This window comes from Phyllobates terribilis, unplaced genomic scaffold (genome assembly GCF_046119375.1).
Source record: "Phyllobates terribilis strain yellow unplaced genomic scaffold, ASM4611937v1 Scaffold_5__5_contigs__length_657084704, whole genome shotgun sequence".
NCBI lineage: Eukaryota > Metazoa > Chordata > Amphibia > Anura > Dendrobatidae > Phyllobates > Phyllobates terribilis.
In genome coordinates this window covers 119,464,944-119,478,136 of record NW_027362765.1, presented here as the reverse complement: position 1 = coordinate 119,478,136, position 13,193 = coordinate 119,464,944, and the positions used below count along the sequence as shown (strand labels likewise).

The 13,193-nt window shown below is 47.4% G+C and overlaps 1 protein-coding gene across 1 annotated transcript in view; it reads left to right on the top strand.

The window, feature by feature from the left end:
• Positions 1 to 795: 795 nt before the first annotated feature.
• The window catches only part of SRXN1 (sulfiredoxin 1), a 28,372-nt gene continuing 15,974 nt past the window's right edge, over positions 796 to 13,193 (top strand). Inside the window, exon 1 of the mRNA XM_073682838.1 lies at positions 796 to 942. The gene's annotated coding sequence lies outside the window, so the exon portion shown is untranslated. The remainder of the gene's footprint in view (positions 943 to 13,193) is intronic.

The following is a 13,193-nucleotide window of genomic DNA, read 5'->3' as shown; positions in this document are numbered from 1 at the left end:
TAAGCTGCCACTTTGCCTAATTGGCCTCCACGCGACTCAGCTGCAGTGACTCCCCCCTCTCCGACACCCCTTAGCTCGGAGTATCACGCTTCAGGGGTCGCTGGGGTAAAATATCTAAAGGCCTATCTGCAAAAATCCGATTGGGAATAAAATCCTTTGTGCGCAGCAGAAGCAGGAGCTATTTGTAGCAGTAAAATAAATGCAGAAGGAGGCAGCTGCGGTGACTTGCGAGCGCCGATTGGTCGCACGGAGGACAGAATATGCCACCTGCAGTCCTTTGTGTGATGTGACTGAATTACATTACAAGGCGCCCGGCTTTCACGGGCTCTTACAAAATTGTACGTTCCTTCTGCGGAGAAATGCAGAGCAGGGGGCACAATAGCAGACATTATGAAACGGGTCTTAGGACAAAGAGGCCACGCAAGTTTCATTTTCGAATATGCGCAGTCGTCAGAATTTAAAAAAAAAAGACAGATAAAATGACGCCCCCCTACCTCCCCACCTCCAAGGAGATTAAAGGTCTTTTTATTCTGTGCTCAGTGAAAAGATCTGACAGATTTCACCTGTCAAGAGAGATGATCGCAGATTTTAAGCTGCATTTATTTTGATGTGGACCCAATGTTCCAGTCTGTTTCCTAAAGGCCTCCGAAGACGTTAGGAACATGAGCTGAATTTAGGAAAATAAAATGATGACTTTGCATCTCTTGCAAAATGATGTTGCAGCATTACTGCATGCCTGCTCACAGCCGGAGCTTTAATAAGCCCCCGGGCAGATCTATGCACGCCAACTCGATGCAAGAGGGTGGGGGGGAGGCGGATAGATGAGGAGTTGCTGGTGTGTTTTACAGAATCAGGACAAAGAGCAATAAGGCGACCAACAAGCAGAACCCGGAATAATCCCTTACATCGTGCTGCATAAATATGTGATTTATCTCCATTACGGTAAGTGTCTGATATAAAGTAGACTAATGGATTTAATAAAGGTAAGGCTTTGTCAGAGTAGGTACTTTGCGAGTTAACAGGGGATCGTTCTCTGTAATCACCATAACATTTTGACCACTCAAACAGATGGGGAACAAAGGCGCAAGATGGATATGAAAAAGCTGCAATCACAAAAGTAAAAAAAACTTTAATAATCCCCAAGAGCTCAAAGGGTGAAGACAAAGTAAGACCAGAAGTTCATCCAACGGTGTTTTTCCCTCTAGTTCTTCAGCATGTGAATGAGAAAAGTTGGGGAAAGGGTACCTTACTTTATTTCAGGCTTATCTATTAATTCCGGTTTGACTATACAACAAAAATTGCCATAAATTATAGCGGAAATCTATGGGAGCTAATAGGTGATGTAGACTTCAGTTTATGGTGGCCCAGATGTGGCAAGTTTTGGGTTTTAACCTATGGACAGTGGCTCCGTTGGTCCTTACATCCGAATACTGAAGCAATGGAGATTTCTCGCTCTGTCAGCCCATCTGCACCCTTAGTTCGCAACAACCCTTTATATAAAACGATATAATTATTTATCCTGTACAGTGACAGCTGTTAAAAACGAAAAGATTGCTATTTTTTAATTGCTATTTTTGTTCATTTCATCTCACAAAAAATGAAAAAAAAAAAAAGATCAAAACATCGTACAAATCCTAAAATGGTACCAATAATGCAGTTTGTTCCACACAAAAAAAACACAAGCTCTTGCACTCTATAAAAAGATAATTAAAAAGGTTGAGCTCCCAGAATATGACGGAAAAAAACAAAGATTTTTCTCTAAACAACGATTTTGTTGTGCAAAAGAAGTAAAACAGAAAAAAATATATATAAATCATTGCAATCATATCAACCCTCAGAATAAATTTAACAAGTCAACTATACTGCATGGTGAACGCAGTAAAAAAGAAATAATCTAAAATGAATTCTAGACTTATTGTTTTTTCTGTAACCATACTTAATACAAAAAATTTTAAAAGTGATCAAAAAGTCAAATTTATTTGAAAATAGTACCAGTAAAAACTACAGCTTGCCCCCCAAAAAACGAGCATTCATACAGCTTCACTTACAGAAAAATAAGAAAGTGATACATAACAGAGCGTACTGACACCCCAAAAATCTTAAGTCATTTCTTGTGCAAAAGTAGCAAAACATAATAAAAACATATGTAAATCTGGTATTGTCATGATCATAGCGACCTGCAGAATACAGATAACATGTCAATTATACCTAACAATGCATGATGTTTAAAGAGAACCTGACACTTGATACATGCTGGCCAATCCGCAGGTAGAAAAATGCTGCGTAGTTTCAGAGAAAAACATACTTTTAATAGTGGCCAGAGAGTGAGCCAGGCAGCAGACTAGTTGGACAGGTGGATGCCCTATGGCTTCTCCCTGCCCGCTGCCCTAGATTGACAGGTCTCTACCTATGAGCGCATATATAAAGACCTGTCAGTCCAGGGCAGCGGGCGGGGAGAAGCCACAGGGCATCCACCTGTCCAACTAGTCTGCTGCCCGGCTCACTCTCCGGCTCCTATATATAATTGCTGTTTTTTGTTTATCTTGCCTTCCAAAGAATGTAATAAAAAGTGATCAAAAAGTCGCATGTACCATAAAATGGTGTCAATGAAAACTACAGGTTTTTACACAAAAAATAAGCCCTCATATAGCTCTGATGATGGAAAATGTTAAAACTTATGCTTCTAAGAATATGGCAACACAAACACAAATTATTTTTTTTCAGAATGTATTAAGTGTACAACAGTAATAAAAAAGAAAATAAAGCCATACTTTGGTATTGCCATAATCATACTCATCTACAGAATAAAGTAAACTCCTTATTTGTGCAGAAGGGCAAATAGTGTAAAATTTGAAATTCAAAAAGTAACTGGTAGAATTGCTCTTTTGTTTATGTTCCAATAAAGAGTTAAGAAAAGTTTAGCCCGATACAACTAAGTTGCCCCCACCCCACCTCCCCCCCAAAAAATGTGGCTCCTGGAAAACAATATTAAAATAATGTAAAAAAAAAGTTTGTCATAAAGGCCAAAACTAGCTGTGACGACAATAGGCTAAAACTCATATTTATCCCCTGTAGATTCCATGTCAACAAATTCTAGTTTTAGCAAGTTGTTTCAGATATCATCTCCTTTGTACATGACACAGAGATCATTTCATTGATAATTCACAATATCAAAATTTCAGTGGGTCAGGCATCTACAAACACCGAGTTGATTGTGCCTTTAACCCTTTCCTGACATGTGACGTACATCTATGTCACACATCGAGTGCAGGGCTCATGTATTCCCTATGTCAAGTGACTGGCAAGGAACATGGTGGTGAGATCAGAGGAATGGCACTGGTCCAGGAGGTACATATATAGTGTGTTATTTTTTTTAGGCAAAACCTTGAAGTTATTAATAAGGGGTAGTACTGTAGTGTAGTGGACAACCTATACTTCTACATTCCCACAATGAGCTTTTAGTGAATTTTTGATACTGCAGATTTTTTTCACCTATTAAAAGGGTTCTCCCATGAACAAAGCTCATTGTAATCAATAGATCTTGGAATAATAATAACTTCCACAATTGGATGTGTTTAAATAAAATGTTCCTGTGCTGAGATAATCTTATAAATGTGCCCCTGCTGTGTGCTGTGTAATGGCTGTGTCTGACCGTACAGGGACATGGTCTGATCATACCACATCTCCTGGGCAGGGGAGGAAGGAAAAAAGTATACAGACAGGACAGCACGGGATCGTAAATAATTCTTTCTTTGAGGTAAAACATTGCTTAAAAACAGCCAGGGAAATGTTTTACCTCACAAAAAGAATCAGTTGTGATTAGTGTTGAGCGAGCACTAAAATGCTCGGGTGCTCGAAGCTCGGGCCGAGCTCACCGTGATACTCGGGTGCTCGACCCGAGCAACGAGCCCAATGTTAGTCTATGGGAGACCCGAGCATTTTTGCGGCGGCACCCCCGGCAGTCTGTAGAAAGCCTAAAAAGTGCCCAAAACGATAGTGACAGTGCTCAAAAGACATGGGGGCAGCATGGGGATTGCCCCAGGAAGCATTTCTGACCCCCAGGTCACTGCCGTCAACAACGTGGTCAGAGGTATTAAGCCACTTTTAAGGGCTCACAATAAAACGTTCAAAAACGAAACTGAAACGGTTTTCCTGTGAAATATGTTAAGGAATTTCCTTTCCAGGGTAAAGACTTGTGTATAAGGTAAAATAAATAACCAAAAGCAAAAATACTCCTCCACACCTTGGGCTATGTTCACAAGTAGCATTTTTCATGCGTTTTTGCACTTTTGTATTGCTTTCAACCGTGACAAATGCATTCACCAGGAAATGTCATTTTAACATTTTACAACCTTATCTGGCCATGTGCTGTGTGACACATGCATATGTAGCACCCTGAGGATTCGGCTGCTACAGGGGTATTGCACCTCAACCCAGAGGTGTGATATTCCACTCCCGGGTAAGGAAGGAGTGTGGAACTGAGCTCAGATAGACTGCATGCACTACATACATCCCATTCCAGAGGAGCAGGCCGACGGTACTCCCACTTAGGAATGTGCAGGTACAACCGAGCCTGTTCCTGGCTGGAGTGGGAGGGGGGTGGTACATCCCATGTAGTGTAGGGGCAGATAGGGGGAGCAGTCTGGGTAGTGATAGGAGCTCATTGGGTGCTGGTCACCTGAGCTCACACATAGAGGGATATATAAGGAGGGCACCAACTTAGATCAGGGTCAGACGCTGAGAACAAGTCAGTTGGAGAGAGAGAAGGAAACAGCAGCCCTGGAGAGAAAGAGAGGAGAAAGAAAGAGAAAGACCCAGAGGGGGAAGACTGAAGGGACCCAAGAACCCAAATTAGAGCACCGGGTGAGGAGTCAGCAAGAGGGTACCGGAACCCAAGCTGGTGGGGGCAAAAACAATCCCCAGCCAGAAACCGGAGACCGTGGGCAGTGTCTGTCACGGTCACCCACCACATTCACCCCGAAGGCACACCACGTGAAGGGTCAGGGAACCCAGGGCCAAGGGTGTCCCAAAAGAAGGCCCGAGGGAGCTGGACCTAGGTGGATCACTGGTGGGGACGGCTGAAGAAAGGACAGAGGGAGAGCTCAGGGCCACGCTCCGGACTTGTTTGGGGGTTGGCTGGATCCAGGACCTGGTGGACGCAGCACGGCTCGGGTGGTCACTAGCAGCTGGAGTGACCAGTACAACATCTGCAGTAAGTAAACACCCTTAACTGCACAACCCGACTCTGTCTTCATTGCCGGCTGCACCGCACCACCACAACCCCCATCCTCTGCGCCTGTCCCCTCTGAGGCTATACCCCTCCCGTTGGGGGTTATCCCACCAAGCTGCACATCCACCATCAGCCTCAGCGGACCCTGCTGCAGCGGCGGCCACAGTGACCGCATCACAACGGGTGGCGTAGTCGACATAAAAGAACTTTAATAACATCTGTAGGACTGCCACATAACACTTAGCTTGACGCCCTGGGCACGGGCCGGGTCACAGCCGCTCGGAGACTACAACCCCCCATCTGATCCGGTGCCGGGTATTCCCCTCAAAAAGGAATATGTCCCAGGGGGCGTGTCACATACAGTGCTGAAAAGACATGGGAACAGCATGGGGAAGACCCCTGGAAGCATCTCTGAATCCCAGGTCACTGCCTAAAAGTGTGCCCATCAGAAGTGATCCTTGCCGCATCAGAAGATGCAGACTTGCAACTATCCCCGTGCAAGTCCTTGTCCCAGGGCAGTGTTCAGTTGTACCTCCCCCATTCCTTGCAATGCAAGCGCAAATATGCAGCCAACCACCCACCCACCCGCAGGCTGAAATACCATACTGCTAGCTTTCTCTTGAAATGGGGCCTTTTAGTTTGGAGGAGGCCGAAGCTGGCCACTACCTCATGGCTGCTTCAGCAGCGAGGTATCCATACTCAGTTCCCAGCTGCCCGGCGGCCGGATGTCCACACTCGGTCCCCAGCCGCCAGGGGGTGGCTGGGTGTCCATACTCGGTCCCCAGCCGCCCCACGGCCGGGTGTCCACACACGGTCCCCAGCTGCCTGGGGGCGACCGGGTGTCCATAAACGGTCCCCAGCCACCCCTATTTCTCCTGTCACCTTCCCACACACTTTTCTTAGCCTGGCCTGCTTTAGGGCAGCATTGGACGAGCTCACCAGCGAACCAGACTCTGCTGGTGGGCCCTGGCTTCTCCATCAGGGGAGTTGAGAGTGCCAAGGTGAGGAGCATGATGATGATGATAGAAGTTAGCATCTGCTTTGTTTTCTTTTAATGCAAGCGTAAGTGTGCAGCCTGCCACCCACCCACCCCCAGGCTGCAATGCCATACTGCTAGCTTGCACTTGAAATGGGGCCTTTTAGTTTGGAGAAGGCCGAAGCTGGCCTCTACCTCATGGCTACTTCGGCGGCCTGGTATCCATACTCAGTCCCCAGCTGCCCGGTGGCCGGGTGTCCACGCTCGGTCCCCAGCCGCCAGGGGGCGGCCGGGTGTCCATACTCGGTCCCCAGCCGCCCCTCGGCCGGGTGTCCACACATGGTCCCCAGCCGCCCCTATTTCCCCTGTCACCGGTGGGCCCTGGCTTCTCCATCAGGGGAGATGAGAGTGCCAAGGTGAGGAGCATGATGATGATAGAAGTTAGCATCTGCTTTGTTTTCTTGGAATGCAAGCGCATGTATGTAGTAGCGGCTAAGGTGGTCAGCGTTTTGGCGCATATCCTACCTCCTCCGAGGATTGCTGGATGTTTTCCTGCTACTATCCCAGTTCTATGACTCCCGTTAAAACAAAGCTTCAGGTGATTAATGATGGATGAGGTGGTGGCAAAGGAGAAAGAGCAGGAGGAACAAGGACCATTCACATCAATATCAGGCCAGTCAACCACACATGTCTTGTAGGATATGTTTCTGTAACAAAAGGAGCGGTTCGGCTACACAGTTATAGGGCATATAGTGAGTGCAATGCCTACCAAAAATTTTGAGGCACTCCAATGCCCCTTGGAAGTGACATGGAGGTCAGAGGGCCTTAACTAAACCGTTTTTTTCCATTTATAGCAACTGGGTCTCCTGTACACTGTTGGCCTAAGCAGTGAATGGAAGGCTTTCCAAAAATTATGAGGAACTGCAATGCCCCTTGAAACAGACGTGGATTACAGCGTACTAAAAACCTTCTACCCATTATTGGGGAGTGGGTCTCCCTTAGTTTTTGCCTTTGCATTGAAAAGCAAAAGCTGACTAAAATTAGGAGGAAATGCAATGCCCGTTGGAAGAGTCGTGGAGGTTAGAGGTAATTAAAAGCAACATTTCAATGCCCCTTGGAAGAGCTGTGGAGTTCAGAGTGGTTTAAGAAGACGCTTTTAATGCCCCTTTGAAGACACGTGGAGGTCACAGTAGCTTAACAAGACGGTTTTAATGCCCCTTGGAAAAGTGGTGGAGGTCACAGTAGCTTAACAAGACGGTTTTAATGCCCCTCGGAAGAGACGTGGAGGTCGCAGTAGCTTAACAAGATGGTTTTAATGCCCTTTGGAAAAGTGGTGGAGGTCACAGTAGCTTAACAAGACGGTTTTAATGCCCCTTGGAAGAGACGTGGAGGTCGCAGTAGCTTAAAAAGATGGTTTTAATGCCCCTCGGAAGAGACGTGGAGGTCGCAGTAGCTTAACAAGACGGTTTTAATGTCCCTTGGAAAAGTGGTGGAGGTCGCAGTAGCTTAACAAGACGGTTTTAATGCCCCTTGGAAAAGTGGTGGAGGTCGCAGTAGCTTAACAAGATGGTTTTAATGCCCCTTGGAAAAGTGGTGGAGGTCCCAGTAGCTTAACAAGATGCTTTTAATGCCCCTCGGAAGAGACGTGGAGGTCGCAGTAGCTTAACAAGACGGTTTTAATGCCCCTCGGAAGAGACGTGGAGGTCGCAGTAGCTTAACAAGACGGTTTTAATGCCCCTTGGAAAAGTGGTGGAGGTCACAGTAGCTTAACAAGATGGTTTTAATGCCCATTACAAGAGCCATAAAGTACAGCATCTTAAAAATATTATTCCCATTATTGGGGAGTGGGTCTCCCACAGTCTTTGCTTATGCCTTCCAAGCAAAAGCTGCCAAAAATAAGGACGGAGGAACTTTCAATAATGGCAACATGGACCACGGTCACCCTGGTGGTATAGTGGTGGTGGAGGCTGAGGATAAGGAGAAGAACATAAAACAGCCGAAATGAGGAAGCGTATACTCATGTGTGGGTGTGAAGCGGTGCATGTGAATACACCTCCCGAAATAACACAGTGGATTTGACTTTATGTTACTCTGCTGTCATTTGGTGGTGATGAGAAGTCTGGCCCAATCCAGCCCTTGTTCATTTTGATAAGGGTCAGCTTGTCAGCATTGTCAGTTGACAGGCGAGTGCGCTTATCAGTTATAATTCCCCCAGCGGCACTAAAAACACGCTCCGATAACACGCTAGCGGCAGGGCAGGCCAGGACCTCCAAGGCGTACAGAGCGAGTTCATTCCAAGTGTCCAGCTTGGATACCCAATAATTAAAAGGCACAGAGGAATCACGAAGGACGCTGGTACGGTCGGCAAGGTACACCCTCACCATCTTTTGAAACTTTCCACTCCTTGTGAGAGTACCCCGCGCCTCAGGGTCTGTCCGAAGGGAGGGTCTGAGAAAACTGTCCCAGAATGTTGACAGTGTTCCCCTGCCTCTGCTGGATTGGAGTTGCGTGTTCAGATGGGAATTTTTTTAACAGTTCTGCAGCAAGGGCCTTCTGGTACTGCCCCATTTTTGTAGACCTCTCCACCTCAGGAATAAGAGAGTGAGAGCTCTCCTTGTAGCGGGGATCTAAAAGTGTCACCAACCAGTAATGACTGTCACCCAACATTTTGACAACGCGAGGGTCACGGTTAAGGCAGCGTAACATAAAGTCAGCCATGCGTGCCAGACTGGTAACGGGCAAGACTTCCGTGTCCTCACCAAGATGACGACTGACCATGCTCTCCTCCTCCTCCTCCCCCCTGTCCTCAGGCCACCCACGCTGAACCGACGGTATGACAGTTGTACAGGTACTACCGTCTACAGCGCATGATACCAGCTCCTGTTCTTCCTCCTCCTCCTCCTCCTCTTCCTCTCCCTCATTGTCCCCCAATGCACGTTGGGATGAGATAAGGCTGGGCTGTATGTAATCGACCGCTACGGCTTCTTGATCCATCTCATCATACTCTGGCTGCAATGCCTCCTCTTTAATTCTCTGCAGAGAGCATTGCAAAAGACAGACTAGTGGAATGCTGACACTAATGATGGCGTCATCGCCACTCACCATCTTGGTGGACTCCTCAAAGTTTGTCAGGATGGTACATATGTCAGACATCCAGGTCCACTCCTGAGGTCTTATGTGTGGAGTCTGACCTGAATATCGACGGCCTTGTTGCAGCTGGTACTCCACAACTGCTCTCTTCTGATCACAAATCCTTTGCAACATGTGGAGAGTAGAGTTCCAACGTGTGGGGACATCACACACCAGTCGGTGTGACGGAAGCTGCAAACGCTGCTGCAACACAGCAAAGGCGGCGGAAGTTGTAGCCGACTTGAGAAAATGAGCTGACAGGCGGCGTACTTTGACGAGCAGATCTGACAACTCGGGGTACGATTTGAGAAACCGCTGAACCACGAGGTTAAGCACATGAGCCAGGCATGGTACGTGTGTGATCTCGCCTCACCTCAGAGCCGCCACCAGGTTACGGCCATTGTCACACACGACCATGCCTGGATGTAGGTTCAGCGGTCTCAGCCACAGATCTGCCTGCTCTTTCACAGCTGTCCACAACTCACAAGCAGTGTGAGGTTTCTCACCTAAGCTTATGAGTTTCAGCACAGCCTGTTGCCGCTTGGCGGAGGCAGTACTGCAGTGCTTCCAGCTTGTAACTGATGTGGTGATATCTGAGATGGAGGCTGAACATGAGGAGGAGGAGGAGGATGATGCACAGGAGCTGTACACTGTGGGGGCAACTCTGACTGACATAGGGCCCGCAATCCTCGGTGTGGGGAGGATGTGTTCCGTCCCAAGGTCCGACTGGGTCCCAGTTTCCACTATGTTTACCCAGTGTGCCGTCAGGGAGATGTACTGTCCCTAGCCACAAGCACTTGTCCACGTGTCCGTTTTCAGGTGGACTCTCCCAGTAACTGCGTTGTTGAGGGCACGGCAGATGTTTTGGGACACGTGCTTGTGTAGTGCGGGGATGGCACACCGGGCAAAATAGTGTCGACTGGGGACCGAGTACCGAAGGACTGCCACCGCCATAAGGTTGCGGAAGGATTACGTCTCCACCAGCCTAAAAGGCAGCATTTCCAACACAAGCAGTCGTGAAATGTGCGAATTTAGGACTGTGGCCTGTGGGGCGTTGGCTGCGAATTTCCGCTTTCATTCAAAGGTCTGGGATATGGACAATTGAACACTGCGGTGGACGTGGACGTTGATGCTGTTTCTTGAGAAACTGCCATAACAAGTGAAGACTGAGAGGAGGGGGCATCTTTGCATGCAGTATGGACAGGGGATTGCCTTGCACACACAACAGGGGGGTTCTATTGCACGCACAACAGCGGAAGAAGCAGTGGTGACACCCGCTGACACTGGTCGTGGATCCTGGGGTTCACCCCACAAAGTCGGGTGCTTTGCTGCCATGTGCCTGATCATGCTGGTGGTGGTCAGGCTTGTAGTTTTGTCACTCCTGCTGATGCTGGCATGACAGGTGGTACAAATGGCCTTTTTGGGGTTATCATCAGAGTCTTTAAAAAATTCCAGACTCTGGAAGACCTACAGGTTGTACTGGCAACGTCCCTCGTGTTGGTGTTACGGGGAACTGTTGCCTGCCTTCTGTGTGCGGCCACCACATTGCTTCTTCCTGCCTGTTGGGGTACTCTGCCTCCCTCACCCTGTGTGCTGCTGGCCTCGCTCTGCATGTCCTCCTGCCACGTTGGGTCAGTTACTAGATCATCCACCACCTCCTCCTCTTCCATGTGCGCACCACGATCCTCCTCCTCACTTCCTGGCAATTGAGTCTCGTCATCGTCAACCTCTTGTGACAAATTGCCATCATCGACTTCCTGTGGCCGTGGCTGTTCAAATATTTGGGCATCGCTACATGGGATCTCCTCTTCCACCACTTCAAGCGGAGCAGGCGAGGGGCACAAATCTGGAAATGGACCAGTGAACAGCTCTTCAGAGTGTCCAAGTGTGGGATCAGTTGCTGTCTGACGACACTCGGCATGGTGGGAGGAAGGAGCATCAGGGTGAGGAGGAGTATGCTGTCGAGACTCACGGCTACTAAGATTTGACCGTGTGGAAGACAGACCGGAGGTGGTGTTGCCCAGGTAACTGGAAGTATTATCTGCTATCCAATTAATAACCTGTTCACACTGATCAGGTCGCAATACTGGTGTTGTTCTGTGCTTCCCTAGTAATTCGGTCAAGAACTGGGAGTGAGAAGATGTGGCTGTTGGTTGTGGCACATTTTCACCTTGGCCACAGCCCCGTCCTCTGCACGCACCATCACCAGAACGTCCAGTTCCACGTCCCTTGCCACGCGCCTTGCCCATTGTAAATGAAGTAAAATAGCTTACACTCGCACTATCAATGGAAAAAGGGTAACAAAAAGGAGATTAGAACCGTGGAAGAGGAAAACCACAGTTCTATTTCTCTGGCCTACACCCGACTCTTTTAAACAATCTGAACAATCAGGGAGAAACTATTACTGTTTTTCTTTACGGAAAAAATATCAAAAGCTGGATAATAGAGATTTTTTACCGTGGAACGGCAAAACCACAGTTATAATTTACTGGTGTATACCAGACTCTTTTAAACAGATATATTTGTGTCTGAACAATCAGGAGACACTATTACTGTTTCTCTTTACGGAAAAAATACCAAAAGCTGGATAATAGATTTTTTTTACCGTGGAACGGCAAAACCACAGTTATAATTCACTGGTGTATACCAGACTTTTTTAAATAGATATATTTGCGGCTGAACAGTGAGCGACACACTCAAACTGTTTTTTTTAGGTAAAAATGGCCCAAAAGTGGATAATACAGAGGTTTGAACCGTGGAACTGCAAAACCACACTTCTATTTCTCTGGCCTACACCAGACTATTTTAAACAGATATATTTGTGTCTGAACAATCAGGGAGACACTATTACAGTTTTTTTTTTACGGCAAAAAATGCCAAAAGCAGGATAATAGAGATTTTTTACCGTGGAACGGCAAAACCACAGTTATAATTTACTGGGGTATACCAGACTTTTTTAAATAGATATATTTGCGGCTGTACAGTGAGCGACACACTCAAACTGTTTTTTTTAGGTAAAAATGGCCCAAAAGTGGATAGTACAGAGATTTGACCCGTGGAACTGCAAAACCACACTTCTATTTCTCGGGCCTACACCAGACTCTTTTAAACAGATATATTTGTGCCTGAACTGTCACAGACACACTTTTTTTTTTTTGGGGGGGGACGACACCAAAAGGTTAATAAGACGGGTATTTGTACAGTGTGAAGGAGGAAAAAAAAAAAGAGGATTTAGATGAAAAAAAAAGGATTTTTCCTGGCCCCCGAGACCTGGAGCTAAGTCCTGCAATTTCAGCAACAGGAGCACACAGGACTGTAATGTAGCGTTTGCTGGTATAACCACTGCGTCTCCTATACAGCCTGCCTGCCTGATATCTGGGATGGATATTAGTCCTGAGAAGGACTGTTTGTTTGATTTGGCAGCCTTTACAGACCCTACACTAACTATTTCGCAGTATATATCTCTCCCTAAATCAGCAGCGCTGTCCCTACACTGTCTGATCCCAGCCGTCTGTGTCCAAGATGGCGGTGCCCGGTTTTAAATACTCGAGGTGACGCTGTGCGGCCAGCCAATCAATGTAATGCCCACAACCAACATGGCTGCGGCATTACAGTGACTGGCTGGCAATCCCTGCATGTTCATTGGCTCTGTAAAAAGCGCCAAACATGCAGGGCGGAGACCCGAGCTCCCGCCCGAGTAACCTGGAAATGCTCGGTGCTCGCCGAACATCCCGAGTAGTGTGATGCTCGGGCGAGTACCGGGCAGTGTCGAGCATGCTCGCTCAACACTAGTTGTGATCCCATGCTGTAATGTCTGTATACTCTTTTGCTTCCCCCCCTGCCCAGGAGATGTGGTAT